Source organism: Gnatocerus cornutus, unplaced genomic scaffold (genome assembly GCF_029298725.1).
Source record: "Gnatocerus cornutus isolate USDA-ARS CGAHR unplaced genomic scaffold, icGnaCorn1.1 ctg00000063.1, whole genome shotgun sequence".
In the NCBI taxonomy this organism is placed as follows: domain Eukaryota; kingdom Metazoa; phylum Arthropoda; class Insecta; order Coleoptera; family Tenebrionidae; genus Gnatocerus; species Gnatocerus cornutus.
Genome location: NW_028275408.1, coordinates 513149 through 533939, shown reverse-complemented (window position 1 = coordinate 533939; position 20791 = coordinate 513149).

The following is a 20791-nucleotide window of genomic DNA, read 5'->3' as shown; positions in this document are numbered from 1 at the left end:
CGAGAAATCGTCGTTTTGCATCGAAATATGCGGTTTTCTGTAAGAATTTTGATGATTTCGTGCAGAATTCTGCTGTTTTCTTGCAATTCAGCCGTTGAATCTTGGTAAAAAGTCATGATTTTGTAGATTTCGTGCTCTTCTTTGCGAATTCAAGCCAGAAAACAACGAAAATCGGCGAGAAATCGTCGTTTTGCATCGAAATATGCGGTTTTCTGTAAGAATTTTGATGATTTCGTGCAGAATTCTGCTGTTTTCTTGCAATTCAGCCGTTGAATCTAGGTAGAAAGTCATGATTTTGTAGATTTCGTGCTCTTCTTGGCGAATTCAAGATAGAAAACAACGAAAATCGGCGAGAAATCGTCGTTTTGGATCGAAATATGCGGTTTTCTCTAAGAATTTTGATGATTTCGTGCAGAATTCTGCTGTTTTCTTGCAATTCAGCCGTTGAATCTTGGTAAAAAGTCATGATTTTGTAGATTTCGTGCTCCTCTTTGCGAATTCAAGATAGAAAACAACGGAAATCAGCGAGAAAACGTCGTTTTGCATCGAAATATGCGGTTTTCTCTAAGAATTTTGATGATTTCGTGCAGATTTCTGCTGTTTTCTTGCAATTCAGCCGTTGAATCTTGGTAAAAAGTCATGATTTTGTAGATTTCGTGCTCTTCTTTGCAAATTCAAGCCAGAAAACAACGAAAATCGGCGAGAAATCGTCGTTTTGCATCGAAATATGCGGTTTTCTGTAAGAATTTTGATGATTTCGTGCAGAATTCTGCTGTTTTCTTGCAATTCAGCCGTTGAATCTTGGTAAAAAGTCATGATTTTGTAGATTTCGTGCCCTTCTTTGCGAATTCAAGATAGAAAACAACGAAAATCGGCGAGAAATCGTCGTTTTGCATCGAAATATGCGGTTTTCTCTAAAAATTTTGATGATTTCGTGCAGAATTCTGCTGTTTTCTTGCAATTCAGCCGTTGAATCTTGGTAAAAAGTGATGATTTCGTAGATTTCGTGCTCTTCTTTACAAATTCAAGCCAGAAAACAACGAAAATCGGCGAGAAATCGTCGTTTTGCATCGAAATATGCGGTTTTCTGTAAGAATTTTGATGATTTCGTGCAGAATTCTGCTGTTTTCTTGCAATTCAGCCGTTGAGTCTTGGTAAAAAGTCATAATTTTGTAGATTTCGTGCTCTTCTTTGCAAATTCATGCTAGAAAACAACGAAAATCGGCGAGAAATCGTCGTTTTGGATCGAAATATGCGGTTTTCTGTAAGAATTTTGATGATTTCGTGCAGAATTCTGCTGTTTTCTTGCAATTCAGCCGTTGAATCTTGGTAAAAAGTCATGATTTTGTAGATTTCGTGCTCCTCTTTGCGAATTCAAGCCAGAAAACAACGAAAATCGCCGAGAAATCGTCGTTTTGCATCGAAATATGCGGTTTTCTGTAAGAATTTTGATGATTTCGTGCAGAATTCTGCTGTTTTCTTGCAATTCAGATGTTGAATCTTGGTAAAAAGTCATGATTTTGTAGATTTCGTGCTCTTCTTTGCGAATTCAAGATAGAAAACAACGAAAATCAGCGAGAAAACGTCGTTTTGCATCGAAATATGCGGTTTTCTGTAAGAATTTTGATGATTTCGTGCAAAATTCTGCCGTTTTCTTGCAATTCAGCCGTTGCATCTTGGTAAAAAGTCATGATTTTGTAGATTTCGTGCTCTTCTTTGCAAATTCATGCCAGAAAACAACGAAAATCGGCGAGAAATCGTCGTTTTGGATCGAAATATGCGGTTTTCTGTAAGAATTTTGATGATTTCGTGCTGAATTCTGCTGTTTTCTTGCAATTCAGCCGTTGAATCTTGGGAAAAAGTCATGATTTTGTAGATTTCGTGCTCTTCTTTGCGAATTCAAGATAGAAAACAACGGAAATCAGCGAGAAAACGTCGTTTTGCATCGAAATATGCGGTTTTCTCTAAGAATTTTGATGATTTCGTGCAGAATTCTGCTGTTTTCTTGCAATTCAGCCGTTGAATCTTGGTAAAAAGTCATGATTTTGTAGATTTCGTGCTCTTCTTTGCGAATTCAAGATGGAAAACAACGAAAATCGGCGAGAAATCGTCGTTTTGCATCGAAATATGCGGTTTTCTCTAAAAATTTTGATGATTTCGTGCAGAATTCTGCTGTTTTCTTGCAATTCAGCCGTTGAATCTTGGTAAAAAGTGATGATTTCGTAGATTTCGTGCTCTTCTTTGCAAATTCAAGCCAGAAAACAACGAAAATCGGCGAGAAATCGTCGTTTTGCATCGAAATATGCGGTTTTCTGTAAGAATTTTGATGATTTCGTGCAGAATTCTGCTGTTTTCTTGCAATTCAGCCGTTGAGTCTTGGTAAAAAGTCATAATTTTGTAGATTTCGTGCTCTTCTTTGCGAATTCAAGATAGAAAACAACGAAAATCAGCGAGAAAACGTCGTTTTGCATCGAAATATGCGGTTTTCTCTAAGAATTTTGATGATTTCGTGCAGAATTCTGCTGTTTTCTTGCAATTCAGCCGTTGAAACTTGGTAAAAAGTCATGATTTTGTAGATTTCGTGCTCTTCTTTGCAAATTCATGCCAGAAAACAACGAAAATCGGCGAGAAATCGTCGTTTTGCATCGAAAAATGCGGTTTTCTGAAAGAATTTTGATGATTTCGTGCAGAATTCTGCTGTTTTCTTGCAATTCAGCCGTTGAATCTTGGTAAAAAGTCATGATTTTGTAGATTTCGTGCTCTTCTTTGCGAATTAAAGCCAGAAGACAACGAAAATCGGCGAGAAATCGTTGTTTTGCATCGAAATATGCAGTTTTCTCTAAGAATTTTGATGATTTCGTGCAGAATTCTGCTGTTTTCTTGCAATTCAGCCGTTGAATCTTGGTAAAAAGTGATGATTTTGTAGATTTCGTGCTCTTCTTTGCGAATTCAAGCCAGAAAACAACGAAAATCGGCGAGAAATCGTTGTTTTGCATCGAAATATGCGGTTTTCTGTAAGAATTTTGATGATTTCGTGCAGAATTCTGCTGTTTTCTTGCAATTCAGCAGTTGAATCTTGGTAAAAAGTCATGATTTTGTAGATTTCGTGCTCTTCTTTGCGAATTCAAGCCAGAAAGCAACAAAAATCGGCGAGAAATCTTCGTTTTGCATCGAAATATGCGGTTTTCTGTAAGAATTTTGATGATTTCGTGCAGAATTCTGCTGTTTTCTTGCAATTCAGCCGTTGAATCTAGGTAAAAAGTCATGATTTTGTAGATTTCGTGCTCTTCTTGGCGAATTCAAGATAGAAAACAACGAAAATCGGCGAGAAATCGTCGATTTGCATCGAAATATGCGGTTTTTTCTAAGAATTTTGATGATTTCGTGCAGAATTCTGCTGTTTTCTTGCAATTCAGCCGTTGAATCTTGGTAAAAAGTGATGATTTTGTAGATTTTGTGCTCTTCTTTGCAAATTCAAGCCAGAAAACAACGAAAATCGGCGAGAAATCGTCGTTTTGCATCGAAATATGCGGTTTTCTGTAAGAATTTTGATGATTTCGTGCAGAATTCTGCTGTTTTCTTGCAATTCAGCCGTTGAATCTTGGTAAAAAGTCATGATTTTGTAGATTTCGTGCGCTTCTTTGCGAATTCAAGATAAAAAACAACGAAAATCAGCGAGAAAACGTCGTTTTGCATCGAAATATGCGGTTTTCTCTAAGAAATTTGATGATTTCGTGCAGAATTCTGCTGTTTTCTTGCAATTCAGCCGTTGAATCTTGGTAAAAAGTCATGATTTTGTAGATTTCGTGCTCTTCTTTGCAAATTCATGCCAGAAAACAACGAAAATCGGCGAGAAATCGTCGTTTTGCATCGAAATATGCGGTTTTCTGTAAGAATTTTGATGATTTCGTGCAGAATTCTGCTGTTTTCTTGCAATTCAGCTGTTGAATCTTGGTAAAAAGTCATCATGTTGTAGATTTCGTGCTCTTCTTTGCGAATTCAAGATAGAAAACAACGAAAATCAGCGAGAAAACGTCGTTTTGCATCGAAATATGCGGTTTTCTCTAAGAATTTTGATGATTTCGTGCAGAATTCTGCTGTTTTCTTGCAATTCAGCCGTTGAATCTTGGTAAAAAGTCATGATTTTGTAGATTTCGTGCTCTTCTTTGCAAATTCAAGCCAGAAAACAACGAAAATCGGCGAGAAATCGTCGTTTTGCATCGAAATATGCGGATTTCTGTAAGAATTTTGATGATTTCGTGCAGAATTCTGCTGTTTTCTTGCAATTCAGCCGTTGAATCTTGCTAAAAAGTGATGATTTTGTAGATTTCGTGCTCTTCTTTGCAAATTCAAGCCAGAAAACAACGAAAATCGGCGAGAAATCGTCGTTTTGCATCGAAATATGCGGTTTTCTGTAAGAACTTTGATGATTTCGTGCAGAATTCTGCTGTTTTCTTGCAATTCAGCCGTTGAATCTTGGTAAAAAGTCATGATTTTGTAGATTTCGTGCTCTTCTTTGCGAATTCAAGATAGAAAACAACGAAAATCAGCGAGAAAACGTCGTTTTGCATCGAAATATGCGGTTTTCTCTAAAAATTTTGATGATTTCGTGCAGAATTCTGATGTTTTCTTGCAATTCAGCCGTTGAATCTAGGTAAAAAGTCATGATTTTGTAGATTTCGTGCTCTTCTTGGCGAATTCAAGATAGAAAACAACGAAAATCGGCGAGAAATCGTTGTTTTGCATCGAAATATGCAGTTTTCTCTAAGAATTTTGATGATTTCGTGCAGAATTCTGCTGTTTTCTTGCAATTCAGCCGTTGAATCTTGGTAAAAAGTCATGATTTTGTAGATTTCGTGCTCTTCTTTGCGAATTCAAGATAGAAAACAACGAAAATCAGCGAGAAAACGTCGTTTTGCATCGAAATATGCGGTTTTCTCTAAGAATTTTGATGATTTCGTGCAGAATTCCGCTGTTTTCTTGTAATTCAGCCGTTGGAACTTGGTAAAAAGTCATGATTTTGTAGATTTCGTGCTCTTCTTTGCAAATTCATGCCAGAAAACAACGAAAATCGGCGAGAAATCGTCGTTTTGCATCGAAATATGCGGTTTTCTGTAAGAATTTTGATGATTTCGTGCAGAATTCTGCTGTTTTCTTGCAATTCAGCCGTTGAATCTTGGTAAAAAGTCATGATTTTGTAGATTTCGTGCTCTTCTTTGCGAATTAAAGCCAGAAAACAACGAAAATCGGCGAGAAATCGTCGTTTTGCATCGAAATATGCGGTTTTCTGTAAGAATTTTGATGATTTCGTGCAGAATTCTGCTGTTTTCTTGCAATTCAGCCGTTGAATCTAGGTAAAAAGTCATGATTTTGTAGATTTCGTGCTCTTCTTGGCGAATTCAAGATAGAAAACAACGAAAATCGGCGAGAAATCGTTGTTTTGCATCGAAATATGCAGTTTTCTCTAAGAATTTTGATGATTTCGTGCAGAATTCTGCTGTTTTCTTGCAATTCAGCCGTTGAATCTTGGTAAAAAGTGATGATTTTGTAGATTTCGTGCTCTTTTTTGCGAATTCAAGCCAGAAAACAACGAAAATCGGCGAGAAATCGTTGTTTTGCATCGAAATATGCGGTTTTCTGTAAGAATTTTGATGATTTCGTGCAGAATTCTGCTGTTTTCTTGCAATTCAGCAGTTGAATCTTGGTAAAAAGTCATGATTTTGTAGATTTCGTGCTCTTCTTGGCGAATTCAAGATAGAAAACAACGAAAATCGGCGAGAAATCGTCGATTTGCATCGAAATATGCGGTTTTCTCTAAGAATTTTGATGATTTCGTGCAGAATTCTGCTGTTTTCTTGCAATTCAGCCGTTGAATCTTGGTAAAAAGTGATGATTTTGTAGATTTTGTGCTCTTCTTTGCAAATTCAAGCCAGAAAACAACGAAAATCGGCGAGAAATCGTCGTTTTGCATCGAAATACGAAAATCGGCGAGAAGTCGTCGATTTGCATCGAAATATGCGGTTTTCTGTAAGAATTTTGATGATTTCGTGCAGAATTCTGCTGTTTTCTTGCAATTCAGCCGTAGAATCTTGGTAAAAAGTGATGATTTTGTAGATTTCGTGCTCTTCTTTGCGAATTCAAGCCAGAAAACAACGAAAATCGGCGAGAAATCGTCGTTTTGCATCGAAATATGCGGTTTTCTCTAAGAATTTTGATGATTTCGTGCAGAATTCTGCTGTTTTCTTGCAATTCAGCCGTTGAATCTTGGTAAAAAGTCATGATTTTGTAGATTTCGTGCTCTTCTTTGCGAATTCAAGTTAGAAAACAACGAAAATCAGCGAGAAATCGTCGTTTTGCATCGAAATATGCGGTTTTCTCTAAGAATTTTGATGATTTCGTGCAGAATTCTGCTGTTTTCTTGCAATTCAGCAGTTGAATCTTGGTAAAAAGTCATGATTTTGTAGATTTCGTGCTCTTCTTTGCAAATTCATGCCAGAAAACAACGAAAATCGCCGAGAAATCGTCGTTTTGCATCGAAAAATGCGGTTTACTGTAAGAATTTTGATGATTTCGTGCAGAATTCTGCTGTTTTCTTGCAATTCAGCCGTTGAATCTTGGTAAAAAGTCATGATTTTGTAGATTTCGTGCTCTTCTTTGCAAATTCAAGCCAGAAAACAACGAAAATCGGCGAGAAATCGTCGTTTTGCATCGAAATATGCGGTTTTCTGTAAGAATTTTGATGATTTCGTGCAGAATTCTGCTGTTTTCTTGCAATTCAGCCGTTGAATCTAGGTAAAAAGTCATGATTTTGTAGATTTCGTGCTCTTCTTTGCGAATTCAAGCCAGAAAACAACAAAAATCGGCGAGAAATCGTCGTTTTGCATCGAAATATGCGGTTTTCTGTAAGAATTTTGATGATTTCGTGCAGAATTCTGCTGTTTTCTTGCAATTCGGCCGTTGAATCTTGGTAAAAAGTCATGATTTTGTAGATTTCGTGCTCTTCTTTGCGAATTCAAGATAGAAAACAACGAAAATCGGCGAGAAATCGTTGTTTTGCATCGAAATATGCAGTTTTCTCTAAGAATTTTGATGATTTCGTGCAGAATTCTGCTGTTTTCTTGCAATTCAGCCGTTGAATCTTGGTAAAAAGTGATGATTTTGTAGATTTCGTGCTCTTCTTTGCGAATTCAAGCCAGAAAACAACGAAAATCGGCGAGAAATCGTTGTTTTGCATCGAAATATGCGGTTTTCTGTAAGAATTTTGATGATTTCGTGCAGAATTCTGCTGTTTTCTTGCATTTCAGCCGTTGAATCTTGGTAAAAAGTCATGATTTTGTAGATTCCGTGCTCTTCTTTGCGAATTCAAGATAGAAAACAACGAAAATCTTCGAGAAATCGTCGTTTTGCATCGAAATATGCGGTTTTCTCTAAGAATTTTGATGATTTCGTGCAGAATTCTGCTGTTTTCTTGCAATTCAGCCGTTGAATCTTGGTAAAAAGTGATGATTTTGTAGATTTCGTGCTCTTCTTTGCGAATTCAAGCCAGAAAACAACGAAAATCGGCGAGAAATCGTCGTTTTGCATCGAAATATGCGGTTTTCTCTATGAATTTTGACGATTTCGTGCAGAATTCTGCTGTTTACTTGCAATTCAGCCGTTGAATCTTGGTAAAAAGTCATGATCTTGTAGATTTCGTGCTCTTCTTGGCGAATTCAAGATAGAAAACAACGAAAATCGGCGAGAAATCGTCGTTTTGCATCGAAAAATGCGGTTTTCTGTAAGAATTTTGATGATTTCGTGCAGAATTCTGCTGTTTTCTTGCAATTCAGCTGTTGAATCTTGGTAAAAAGTCATGATTTTGTAGATTTCGTGCTCTTCTTTGCGAATTCAAGCCAGAAAACAACGAAAATCGGCGAGAAATCGTCGTTTTGCATCGAAATATGCGGTTTTCTGTAAGAATTTTGATGATTTCGTGCAGAATTCTGCTGTTTTCTTGCAATTCAGCCGTTGAATCTTGGTAAAAAGTCATGATTTTGTAGATTTCGTGCTCTTCTTTGCAAATTCATGCCAGAAAACAACGAAAATCGGCGAGAAATCGTCGTTTTGCATCGAAATATGCGGTTTTCTGTAAGAATTTTGATGATTTCGTGCAGAATTCTGCTGTTTTCTTGCAATTCAGCCGTTGAATCTTGGTAAAAAGTGATGATTTTGTAGATTTCGTGCTCTTCTTTGCGAATTCAAGCCAGAAAACAACGAAAATCGGCGAGAAATCGTTGTTTTGCATCGAAATATGCGGTTTTCTGTAAGAATTTTGATGATTTCGTGCAGAATTCTGCTGTTTTCTTGCAATTCAGCCGTTGAATCTTGGTAAAAAGTCATGATTTTGTAGATTTCGTGCTCTTCTTTGCGAATTCAAGCCAGAAAACAACGAAAATCGGCGAGAAATCGTCGTTTTGCATCGAAAAATGCGGTTTTCTGTAAGAATTTTGATGATTTCGTGCAGAATTCTGCTGTTTTCTTGCAATTCAGCCGTTGAATCTTGGTAAAAAGTCATGATTTTGTAGATTTCGTGCTCTTCTTTGCGAATTCAAGCCAGAAAACAACGAAAATCGGCAAGAAATCGTCATTTTGCATCGAAATATGCGGTTTTCTGTAAGAATTTTGATGATTTCGTGCAGAATTTTGCTGTTTTCTTGCAATTCAGCCGTTGAATCTTGGTAAAAAGTCATGATTTTGTAGATTCCGTGCTCTTCTTTGCGAATTCAAGATAGAAAACAACGAAAATCTTCGAGAAATCGTCGTTTTGCATCGAAATATGCGGTTTTCTCTAAGAATTTTGATGATTTCGTGCAGAATTCTGCTGTTTTCTTGCAATTCAGCCGTAGAATCTTGGTAAAAAGTGATGATTTTGTAGATTTCGTGCTCTTCTTTGCAAATTCAAGCCAGAAAACAACGAAAATCGGCGAGAAATCGTTGTTTTGCATCGAAATATGCGGTTTTCTGTAAGAATTTTGATGATTTCGTGCAGAATTCTGCTGTTTTCTTGCAATTCAGCCGTTGAATCTTGGTAAAAAGTGATGATTTTGTAGATTTCGTGCTCTTCTTTGCGAATTCAAGCCAGAAAACAACGAAAATCGGCGAGAAATCGTCGTTTTGCATCGAAAAATGCGGTTTTCTGTAAGAATTTTGATGATTTCGTGCAGAATTCTGCTGTTTTCTTGCAATTCAGCAGTTGAATCTTGGTAAAAAGTCATGATTTTGTAGATTTCGTGCTCTTCTTTGCGAATTCAAGCCAGAAAACAACGAAAATCGGCGAGAAATCGTCGTTTTGCATCGAAAAATGCGGTTTTCTGTAAGAATTTTGATGATTTTGTGCAGAATTCTGCTGTTTTCTTGCAATTCAGCTGTTGAATCTTGGTAAAAAGTCATGATTTTGTAGATTTCGTGCTCTTCTTTGCGAATTCAAGCCAGAAAACAACGAAAATCGGCGAGAAATCGTCGTTTTGCCTCGAAATATGCGGTTTTCTGTAAGAATTTTGATGATTTCGTGCAGAATTCTGCTGTTTTCTTGCAATTCAGCCGTTGAATCTTGGTAAAAAGTCATGATTTTGTAGATTCCGTGCTCTTCTTTGCGAATTCAAGATAGAAAACAACGAAAATCTTCGAGAAATCGTCGTTTTGCATCGAAATATGCGGTTTTCTCTAAGAATTTTGATGATTTCGTGCAGAATTCTGCTGTTTTCTTGCAATTCAGCAGTTGAATCTTGGTAAAAAGTCATGATTTTGTAGATTTCGTGCTCTTCTTTGCGAATTCAAGCCAGAAAACAACGAAAATCGGCGAGAAATCGTCGTTTTGCATCGAAAAATGCGGTTTTCTGTAAGAATTTTGATGATTTTGTGCAGAATTCTGCTGTTTTCTTGCAATTCAGCTGTTGAATCTTGGTAAAAAGTCATGATTTTGTAGATTTCGTGCTCTTCTTTGCGAATTCAAGCCAGAAAACAACGAAAATCGGCGAGAAATCGTCGTTTTGCCTCGAAATATGCGGTTTTCTCTAAGAATTTTGATGATTTCGTGCAGAATTCTGCTGTTTTCTTGCAATTCAGCCGTTGAATCTTGGTAAAAAGTGATGATTTTGTAGATTTCGTGCTCTTCTTTGCGAATTCAAGCCAGAAAACAACGAAAATCGGCGAGAAATCGTCGTTTTGCATCGAAACATGCGGTTTTCTCTAAGAATTTTGATGATTTCGTGCAGAATTCTGCTGTTTTCTTGCAATTCAGCAGTTGAATCTTGGTAAAAAGTTATGATTTTGTAGATTTCGTGTTCTTCATTACGAATTCAAGCCAGAAAACAACGAAAATCGGCGAGAAATCGTCGTTTTGCATCGAAATATGCGGTTTTCTCTAAGAATTTTGACGATTTCGTGCAGAATTCTGCTGTTTACTTGCAATTCAGCCGTTGAATCTTGGTAAAAAGTCATGATCTTGTAGATTTCGTGCTCTTCTTGGCGAATTCAAGATAGAAAACAACGAAAATCGGCGAGAAATCGTTGTTTTGCATCGAAATATGCAGTTTTCTCTAAGAATTTTGATGATTTCGTGCAGAATTCTGCTGTTTTCTTGCAATTCAGCCGTTGAATCTTGGTAAAAAGTCATGATTTTGTAGATTTCGTGCTCTTCTTTGCGAATTCAAGCCAGAAAACAACAAAAATCTGCGAGAAATCGTCGTTTTGCATCGAAATATGCGGTTTTCTGTAAAAATTTTGATGATTTTGTGCAGAATTCTGCTGTTTTCTTGCAATTCAGCCGTAGAATCTTGGTAAAAAGTGATGATTTTGTAGATTTCGTGCTCTTCTTTGCGAATTCAAGCCAGAAAATAACGAAAATCGGCGAGAAATCGTTGTTTTGCATCGAAATATGCGGTTTTCTGTAAGAATTTTGATGATTTCGTGCAGAATTCTGCTGTTTTCTTGCAATTCAGCCGTTGAATCTTGGTAAAAAGTCATGATTTTGTAGATTTCGTGCTCTTCTTTGCGAATTCAAGCCAGAAAACAACGAAAATCGGCGAGAAATCGTCGATTTGCATCGAAAAATGCGGTTTTCTGTAAGAATTTTGATGATTTCGTGCAGAATTCTGCGGTTTTCTTGCAATTCAGCCGTTGAATCTTGGTAAAAAGTCATGGTTTTGTAGATTTCGTGCTCTTCTTTGCAAATTCATGCCAGAAAACAACGAAAATCGGCGAGAAATCGTCGTTTTGCATCGAAATATGCGGTTTTCTGTAAGAATTTTGATGATTTCGTGCAGAATTCTGCTGTTTTCTTGCAATTCAGCCGTTGAATCTTGGTAAAAAGTGATGATTTTGTAGATTTCGTGCTCTTCTTTGCGAATTCAAGCCAGAAAACAACGAAAATCGGCGAGAAATCGTTGTTTTGCATCGAAATATGCGGTTTTCTGTAAGAATTTTGATGATTTCGTGCAGAATTCTGCTGTTTTCTTGCAATTCAGCCGTTGAATCTTGGTAAAAAGTCATGATTTTGTAGATTTCGTGCTCTTCTTTGCGAATTCAAGCCAAAAAACAACGAAAATCGGCGAGAAATCGTCGTTTTGCATCGAAAAATGCGGTTTTCTGTAAGAATTTTGATGATTTCGTGCAGAATTCTGCTGTTTTCTTGCAATTCAGCCGTTGAATCTTGGTAAAAAGTCATGATTTTGTAGATTTCGTGCTCTTCTTTGCGAATTCAAGCCAGAAAACAACGAAAATCGGCGAGAAATCGTCGTTTTGCATCGAAATATGCGGTTTTCTGTAAGAATTTTGATGATTTCGTGCAGAATTCTGCTGTTTTCTTGCAATTCAGCCGTTGAATCTTGGTAAAAAGTCATGATTTTGTAGATTCCGTGCTCTTCTTTGCGAATTCAAGATAGAAAACAACGAAAATCTTCGAGAAATCGTCGTTTTGCATCGAAATATGCGGTTTTCTCTAAGAATTTTGATGATTTCGTGCAGAATTCTGCTGTTTTCTTGCAATTCAGCTGTTGAATCTTGGTAAAAAGTGATGATTTTGTAGATTTCGTGCTCTTCTTTGCGAATTCAAGCCAGAAAACAACGAAAATCGGCGAGAAATCGTCGTTTTGCATCGAAACATGCGGTTTTCTCTAAGAATTTTGATGATTTCGTGCAGAATTCTGCTGTTTTCTTGCAATTCAGCCGTTGAATCTTGGTAAAAAGTTATGATTTTGTAGATTTCGTGTTCTTCTTTGCGAATTCAAGCCAGAAAACAACGAAAATCGGCGAGAAATCGTCGTTTTGCATCGAAATATGCGGTTTTCTGTAAGAATTTTGATGATTTCGTGCCGAATTCTGTTGTTTTCTTGCAATTCAGCCGTTGAATCTTGGTAAAAAGTGATGATTTTGCAGATTTCGTGCTCTTTTTTGCGAATTCAAGCCAGAAAACAACGAAAATCGGCGAGAAATCGTCGTTTTGCATCGAAATATGAGGTTTTCTCTTAGAATTTTGACGATTTCGTGCAGAATTCTGCTGTTTTCTTGCAATTCAGCCGTTGAATCTTGGTAAAAAGTCTTGATTGTGTAGATTTCGTGCTCTTCTTTGCGAATTCAAGATAGAAAACAACGAAAATCAGCGAGAAATCGTCGTTTTGCATCGAAATATGCGGTTTTCTCTAAGAATTTTGATGATTTCGTGCAGAATTCTGCTGTTTTCTTGCAATTCAGCCGTTGAATCTTGGTAAAAAGTCATGATTTTGTAGATTTCGTGCTCTTCTTTGTGAATTCAAGCCAGAAAACAACGAAAATCGGCGAGAAATCGTCGTTTTGCATCGAAATATGCGGTTTTCTGTAAGAATTTTGATGATTTCGTGCAGATTTCTGCTGTTTTCTTGCAATTCAGCCGTAGAATCTTGGTAAAAAGTGATGATTTTGTAGATTTCGTGCTCTTCTTTGCGAATTCAAGCCAGAAAACAACGAAAATCGGCGAGAAATCGTTGTTTTGCATCGAAATATGCGGTTTTCTGTAAGAATTTTGATGATTTCGTGCAGATTTCTGCTGTTTTCTTGCAATTCAGCCGTAGAATCTTGGTAAAAAGTGATGATTTTGTAGATTTTGTGCTCTTCTTTGCGAATTCAAGCCAGAAAACAACGAAAATCGGCGAGAAATCGTCGTTTTGCATCGAAATATGCGGTTTTCTGTAAGAATTTTGATGATTTCGTGCAGATTTCTGCTGTTTTCTTGCAATTCAGCCGTAGAATCTTGGTAAAAAGTCATGGTTTTGTAGATTTCGTGCTCTTCTTTGCGAATTCAAGCCAGAAAACAACGAAAATCGGCGAGAAATCGTCGTTTTGCATCGAAATATGCGGTTTTCTGTAAGAATTTTGATGATTTCGTGCTGAATTCTGCTGTTTTCTTGCAATTCAGCCGTTGAATCTTGGTAAAAAGTCATGATTTTGTAGATTTCGTGCTCTTCTTTGCGAATTCAAGCCAGAAAACAACGAAAATCGGCGAGAAATCGTCGTTTTGCATCGAAAAATGCGGTTTTCTGTAAGAATTTTGATGATTTCGTGCAGAATTCTGCTGTTTTCTTGCAATTCAGCCGTTGAATCTTGGTAAAAAGTCATGATTTTGTAGATTTCGTGCTCTTCTTTGCGAATTCAAGCCAGAAAACAACGAAAATCGGCGAGAAATCGTCGTTTTGCATCGAAATATGCGGTTTTCTGTAAGAATTTTGATGATTTCGTGCAGAATTCTGCTGTTTTCTTGCAATTCAGCCGTTGAATCTTGGTAAAAAGTCATGATTTTGTAGATTTCGTGCTCTTCTTTGCAAATTCATGCCAGAAAACAACGAAAATCGGCGAGAAATCGTCGTTTTGCATCGAAATATGCGGTTTTCTGTAAGAATTTTGATGATTTCGTGCAGAATTCTGCTGTTTTCTTGCAATTCAGCCGTTGAATCTTGGTAAAAAGTGATGATTTTGTAGATTTCGTGCTCTTCTTTGCGAATTCAAGCCAGAAAACAACGAAAATCGGCGAAAAATCGTTGTTTTGCATCGAAATATGCGGTTTTCTGTAAGAATTTTGATGATTTCGTGCAGAATTCTGCTGTTTTCTTGCAATTCAGCCGTTGAATCTTGGTAAAAAGTCATGATTTTGTAGATTTCGTGCTCTTCTTTGCGAATTCAAGCCAGAAAACAACGAAAATCGGCGAGAAATCGTCGTTTTGCATCGAAAAATGCGGTTTTCTGTAAGAATTTTGATGATTTCGTGCAGAATTCTGCTGTTTTCTTGCAATTCAGCCGTTGAATCTTGGTAAAAAGTCATGATTTTGTAGATTTCGTGCTCTTCTTTGCGAATTCAAGCCAGAAAACAACGAAAATCGGCGAGAAATCGTCGTTTTGCATCGAAATATGCGGTTTTCTGTAAGAATTTTGATGATTTCGTGCAGAATTCTGCTGTTTTCTTGCAATTCAGCCGTTGAATCTTGGTAAAAAGTCATGATTTTGTAGATTCCGTGCTCTTCTTTGCGAATTCAAGATAGAAAACAACGAAAATCTTCGAGAAATCGTCGTTTTGCATCGAAATATGCGGTTTTCTCTAAGAATTTTGATGATTTCGTGCAGAATTCTGCTGTTTTCTTGCAGTTCAGCCGTTGAATCTTGGTAAAAAGTGATGATTTTGTAGATTTCGTGCTCTTCTTTGCGAATTCAAGCCAGAAAACAACGAAAATCGGCGAGAAATCGTCGTTTTGCATCGAAACATGCGGTTTTCTCTAAGAATTTTGATGATTTCGTGCAGAATTCTGCTGTTTTCTTGCAATTCAGCCGTTGAATCTTGGTAAAAAGTTATGATTTTGTAGATTTCGTGTTCTTCTTTGCGAATTCAAGCCAGAAAACAACGAAAATCGGCGAGAAATCGTCGTTTTGCATCGAAATATGCGGTTTTCTGTAAGAATTTTGATGATTTCGTGCCGAATTCTGTTGTTTTCTTGCAATTCAGCCGTTGAATCTTGGTAAAAAGTGATGATTTTGCAGATTTCGTGCTCTTTTTTGCGAATTCAAGCCAGAAAACAACGAAAATCGGCGAGAAATCGTCGTTTTGCATCGAAATATGAGGTTTTCTCTTAGAATTTTGACGATTTCGTGCAGAATTCTGCTGTTTTCTTGCAATTCAGCCGTTGAATCTTGGTAAAAAGTCTTGATTGTGTAGATTTCGTGCTCTTCTTTGCGAATTCAAGATAGAAAACAACGAAAATTAGCGAGAAATCGTCGTTTTGCATCGAAATATGCGGTTTTCTCTAAGAATTTTGATGATTTCGTGCAGAATTCTGCTGTTTTCTTGCAATTCAGCCGTTGAATCTTGGTAAAAAGTCATGATTTTGTAGATTTCGTGCTCTTCTTTGCGAATTCAAGCCAGAAAACAACGAAAATCGGCGAGAAATCGTCGTTTTGCATCGAAAAATGCGGTTTTCTGTAAGAATTTTGATGATTTCGTGCAGATTTCTGCTGTTTTCTTGCAATTCAGCCGTAGAATCTTGGTAAAAAGTGATGATTTTGTAGATTTCGTGCTCTTCTTTGCGAATTCAAGCCAGAAAACAACGAAAATCGGCGAGAAATCGTTGTTTTGCATCGAAATATGCGGTTTTCTGTAAGAATTTTGATGATTTCGTGCAGATTTCTGCTGTTTTCTTGCAATTCAGCCGTAGAATCTTGGTAAAAAGTGATGATTTTGTAGATTTCGTGCTCTTCTTTGCGAATTCAAGCCAGAAAACAACGAAAATCGGCGAGAAATCGTTGTTTTGCATCGAAACATGCGGTTTTCTGTAAGAATTTTGATGATTTCGTGCAGAATTCTGCTGTTTTCTTGCAATTCAGCCGTTGAATCTTGGTAAAAAGTCATGATTTTGTAGATCTCGTGCTCTTCTTTGCGAATTCAAGCCAGAAAACAACGAAAATCGGCGAGAAATCGTCGTTTTGCATCGAAAAATGCGGTTTTCTGTAAGAATTTTGATAATTTCGTGCAGAATTCTGCTGTTTTCTTGCAATTCAGCCGTTGAATCTTGGTAAAAAGTCATGATTTTGTAGATTTCGTGCTCTTCTTTGCGAATTCAAGCCAGAAAACAACGAAAATCGGCGAGAAATCGTCGTTTTGCATCGAAATATGCGGTTTTCTGTAAGAATTTTGATGATTTCGTGCAGAATTCAGCTGTTTTCTTGCAATTCAGCCGTTGAATCTTGGTAAAAAGTCATGATTTTGTAGATTTCGTGCTCTTCTTTGCGAATTCAAGATAGAAAACAACGAAAATCAGCGAGAAATCGTCGTTTTGCATCGAAATATGCGGTTTTCTCTAAGAATTTTGATGATTTCGTGCAGAATTCTGCTGTTTTCTTGCAATTCAGCCGTTGAATCTTGGTAAAAAGTCATGATTTTGTAGATTTCGTGCTCTTCTTTGCGAATTCAAGCCAGAAAACAACGAAAATCGGCGAGAAATCGTCGTTTTGCATCGAAATATGCGGTTTTCTGTAAGAATTTTGATGACTTCGTGCAGATTTCTGCTGTTTTCTTGCAATTCAGCCGTAGAATCTTGGTAGAAAGTGATGATTTTGTAGATTTCGTGCTCTTTTTTGCGAATTCAAGCCAGAAAACAACGAAAATCGGCGAGAAATCGTTGTTTTGCATCGAAATATGCGGTTTTCTGTAAGAATTTTGATGATTTCGTGCAGAATTCTGCTGTTTACTTGCAATTCAGCCGTTGAATCTTGGTAAAAAGTCATGATCTTGTAGATTTCGTGCTCTTCTTTGCGAATTCAAGCCAGAAAACAACGAAAATCGGCGAGAAATCGTTGTTTTGCATCGAAATATGCGGTTTTCTGTAAGAATTTTGATGATTTCGTGCAGAATTCTGCTGTTTTCTTGCAATTCAGCCGTTGAATCTTGGTAAAAAGTCATGATTTTGTAGATTTCGTGCTCTTCTTTGCGAATTCAAGCCAGAAAACAACGAAAATCGGCGAGAAATCGTCGTTTTGCATCGAAAAATGCGGTTTTCTGTAAGAATTTTGATGATTTCGTGCAGAATTCTGCTGTTTTCTTGCAATTCAGCCGTTGAATCTTGGTAAAAAGTCATGATTTTGTAGATTTCGTGCTCTTCTTTGCGAATTCAAGCCAGAAAACAACGAAAATCGGCGAGAAATCGTCGTTTTGCATCGAAATATGCGGTTTTCTGTAAGAATTTTGATGATTTCGTGCAGAATTCAGCTGATTTCTTGCAATTCAGCCGTTGAATCTTGGTAAAAAGTCATGATTTTGTAGATTTCGTGCTCTTCTTTGCGAATTCAAGATAGAAAACAACGAAAATCAGCGAGAAATCGTCGTTTTGCATCGAAATATGCGGTTTTCTCTAAGAATTTTGATGATTTCGTGCAGAATTCTGCTGTTTTCTTGCAATTCAGCCGTTGAATCTTGGTAAAAAGTGATGATTTTGTAGATTTCGTGCTCTTCTTTGCGAATTCAAGCCAGAAAACAACGAAAATCGGCGAGAAATCGTCGTTTTGCATCGAAATATGCGGTTTTCTCTAAGAATTTTGATGATTTCGTGCAGAATTCTGCTGTTTTCTTGCAATTCAGCCGTTGAATCTTGTTAAAAGTCATGATTTTGTAGATTTCGTGCTCTTCTTTGCGAATTCAAGCCAGAAAACAACGAATATCGGCGAGAAATCGTCGTTTTGCATCGAAATATGCGGTTTTCTGTAAGAATTTTGATGATTTCGTGCAGAATTCTGCTGTTTTCTTGCAATTCAGCCGTTGAATCTTGGTAAAAAGTCATGATTTTGTAGATTCGGTGCTCTTCTTTGCGAATTCAAGATAGAAAACAACGAAAATCAGCGAGAAATCGTCGTTTTGCATCGAAATATGCGGTTTTCTCTAAGAATTTTGATGATTTCGTGCAGAATTCTGCTGTTTTCTTGCAATTCAGCCGTTGAATCTTGGTAAAAAGTCATGATTTTGTAGATTTCGTGCTCTTCTTTGCAAATTCATGCCAGAAAACAACGAAAATCGGCGAGAAATCGTCGTTTTGCATCGAAATATGCGGTTTTCTGTAAGAATTTTGATGATTTCGTGCAGAATTCTGCTGTTTTCTTGCAATACAGCCGTTGAATCTTGGTAAAAAGTGATGATTTTGTAGATTTCGTGCTCTTCTTTGCGAATTCAAGCCAGAAAACAACGAAAATCGGCGAGAAATCGTCGTTTTGCATCGAAAAATGCGGTTTTCTGTAAGAATTTTGATGATTTCGTGCAGAATTCTGCTGTTTTCTTGCAATTCAGCCGTTGAATCTTGGTAAAAAGTCATGATTTTGTAGATTTCGTGCTCTTCTTTGCGAATTCAAGCCAGAAAACAACGAAAATCGGCGAGAAATCGTCGTTTTGATTTCGTGCAGAATTCTGCTGTTTTCTTGCAATTCAGCCGTTGAATCTTGGTAAAAAGTGATGATTTTGTAGATTTCGTGCTCTTCTTTGCGAATTCAAGCCAGAAAACAACGAAAATCGGCGAGAAATCGTCGTTTTGCATCGAAATATGCGGTTTTCTCTAAGAATTTTGACGATTTTGTGCAGAATTCTGCTGTTTTCTTGCACTTCAGCCGTTGAATCTTGATAAAAAGTCATGATTTTGTAGATTTCGTGCTCTTCTTTGCGAATTCAAGATAGATAACAACGAAAATCAGCGAGAAATCGTCTTTTTGCATCGAAATATGCGGTTTTCTCTAAGAATTTTGATGATTTCGTGCAGAATTCTGCTGTTTTCTTGCAATTCAGCTGTTGAATCTTGGTAAAAAGTCATGATTTTGTAGATTTCGTGCTCTTCTTTGCGAATTCAAGCCAGAAAACAACGAAAATCGGCGAGAAATCGTTGTTTCGCATCGTAATATGCGGTTTTCTCTAAGAATTTTGATGATTTCGAGCAAAATTCTGCTGTTTTCTTGCAATTCAGCCATTGAATCTTGGTAAAAAGTCATGACTTTGTAGATTTCGTGCTCTTCTTTGCGAATTCAAGCCAGAAAACAACGAAAATCGGCGAGAAATCATCGTCTTGCATCGAAATATGCGGTTTTCTTTAAGAATTTTGATGATTTCGTGCAGAATTCTGCTGTTTTCTTGCAATTCAGCCGTTGAATCTTGGTAAAAGGTCATGATTTTGTAGATTTCGTGCTCTTCTTTGCAAATTCATGCCAGAAAACAACGAAAATCGGCGAGAAATCGTCGTTTTGCATCGAAATATGCGGTTTTCTGTAAGAATTTTGATGATTTCGTGCAGAATTCTGCTGTTTTCTTGCAATTCAGCCGTTGAATCTAGGTAGAAAGTCATGATTTGGTAGATTTCGTGCTCTTCTTGGCGAATTCATAATAGAAAACAACGAAAATCGGCGAGAAATTGTTGTTTGGCATCGAAATATGCGGTTTTCTGTAAGAATTTTGATGATTTCGTGCAGAATTCTGCTGTTTTCTTGCAATTCAGCCGTTGAATCTAGGTAAAAAGTCATGATTTTGTAGATTTCGTGCTCTTCTTGGCGAATTCAAAATAGAAAACAACGAAAATCGGCGAGAAATCGTTGTTTTGCATCGAAATATGCAGTTTTCTCTAAGAATTTTGATGATTTCGTGCAGAATTCTGCTGTTTTCTTGCAATTCAGCTGTTGAATCTTGGTAAAAAGTGATTATTTAGTAGATTTCGTGCTCTTCTTTGTGAATTCAAGCCAGAAAACAACGAAAATCGGCAAGAAATCGTTGTTTTGCATCGTAATATGCGGTTTTCTCTAAGAATTTTGATGATTTCGTGCAGAATTCTGCTGTTTTCTTGCAATTCAGCCGTTGAATCTTGGTAAAACGTGATTATTTAGTAGATTTCGTGCTCTTCTTTGCGAATTCAAGCCAGAAAACAACGAAAATCGGCGAGAAATCGTTGTTTGCATCGTAATATGCGGTTTTCTCTAAGAATTTTGATGATTTCGTGCAGAATTCTGCTGTTTTCTTGCAATTCAGCTGTTGAATCTTGGTAAAAAGTCATGATTTTGTAGATTTCGTGCTCTTCTTTGCGAATTCAAGCCAGAAAACAACGAAAATCGGCGAGAAATCGTTGTTTTGCATCGTAATATGCAGTTGTCTCTAAGAATTTTGATGATTTCGTGCAGAATTCTGCTGTTTTCTTGCAATTCAGTCGTTGAATCTTGGTAAAAAGTCATGATTTTGTAGATTTCGTGCTCTTCTTTGCGAATTCAAGCCAGAAAACAACGAAAATCGGCGAGAAATCGTCATTTTGCATCGAAATATGCGGTTATCTCTAAGAATTTTGACGATTTCGTGCAGAATTCTGCTGTTTTCTTGCAATTCAGCTGTTGAATCTTGGTAAAAAGTGATTATTTAGTTGATTTCGTGCTCTTCTTTGCGAATTCAAGCCAGAAAACAACGAAAATCGGCGAGAAATCGTTGTTTCGCATCGTAATATGCGGTTTTCTCTAAGAATTTTGATGATTTCGTGCAAAATTCTGCTGTTTTCTTGCAATTCAGCTGTTAAATCTTGGTAAAAAGTCATGACTTTGTAGATTTCGTGCTCTTCTTTGCGAATTCAAGCCAGAAAACAACGAAAATCGGCGAGAAATCGTCGTCTTGCATCGAAATATGCGGTTTTCTGTAAGAATTTTGAAGATTTCGTGCAGAATTCTGCTGTTTTCTTGCAATTCAGCCGTTGAATCTAGGTAAAAAGTCATGATTTTGTAGATTTCGTGCTCTTCT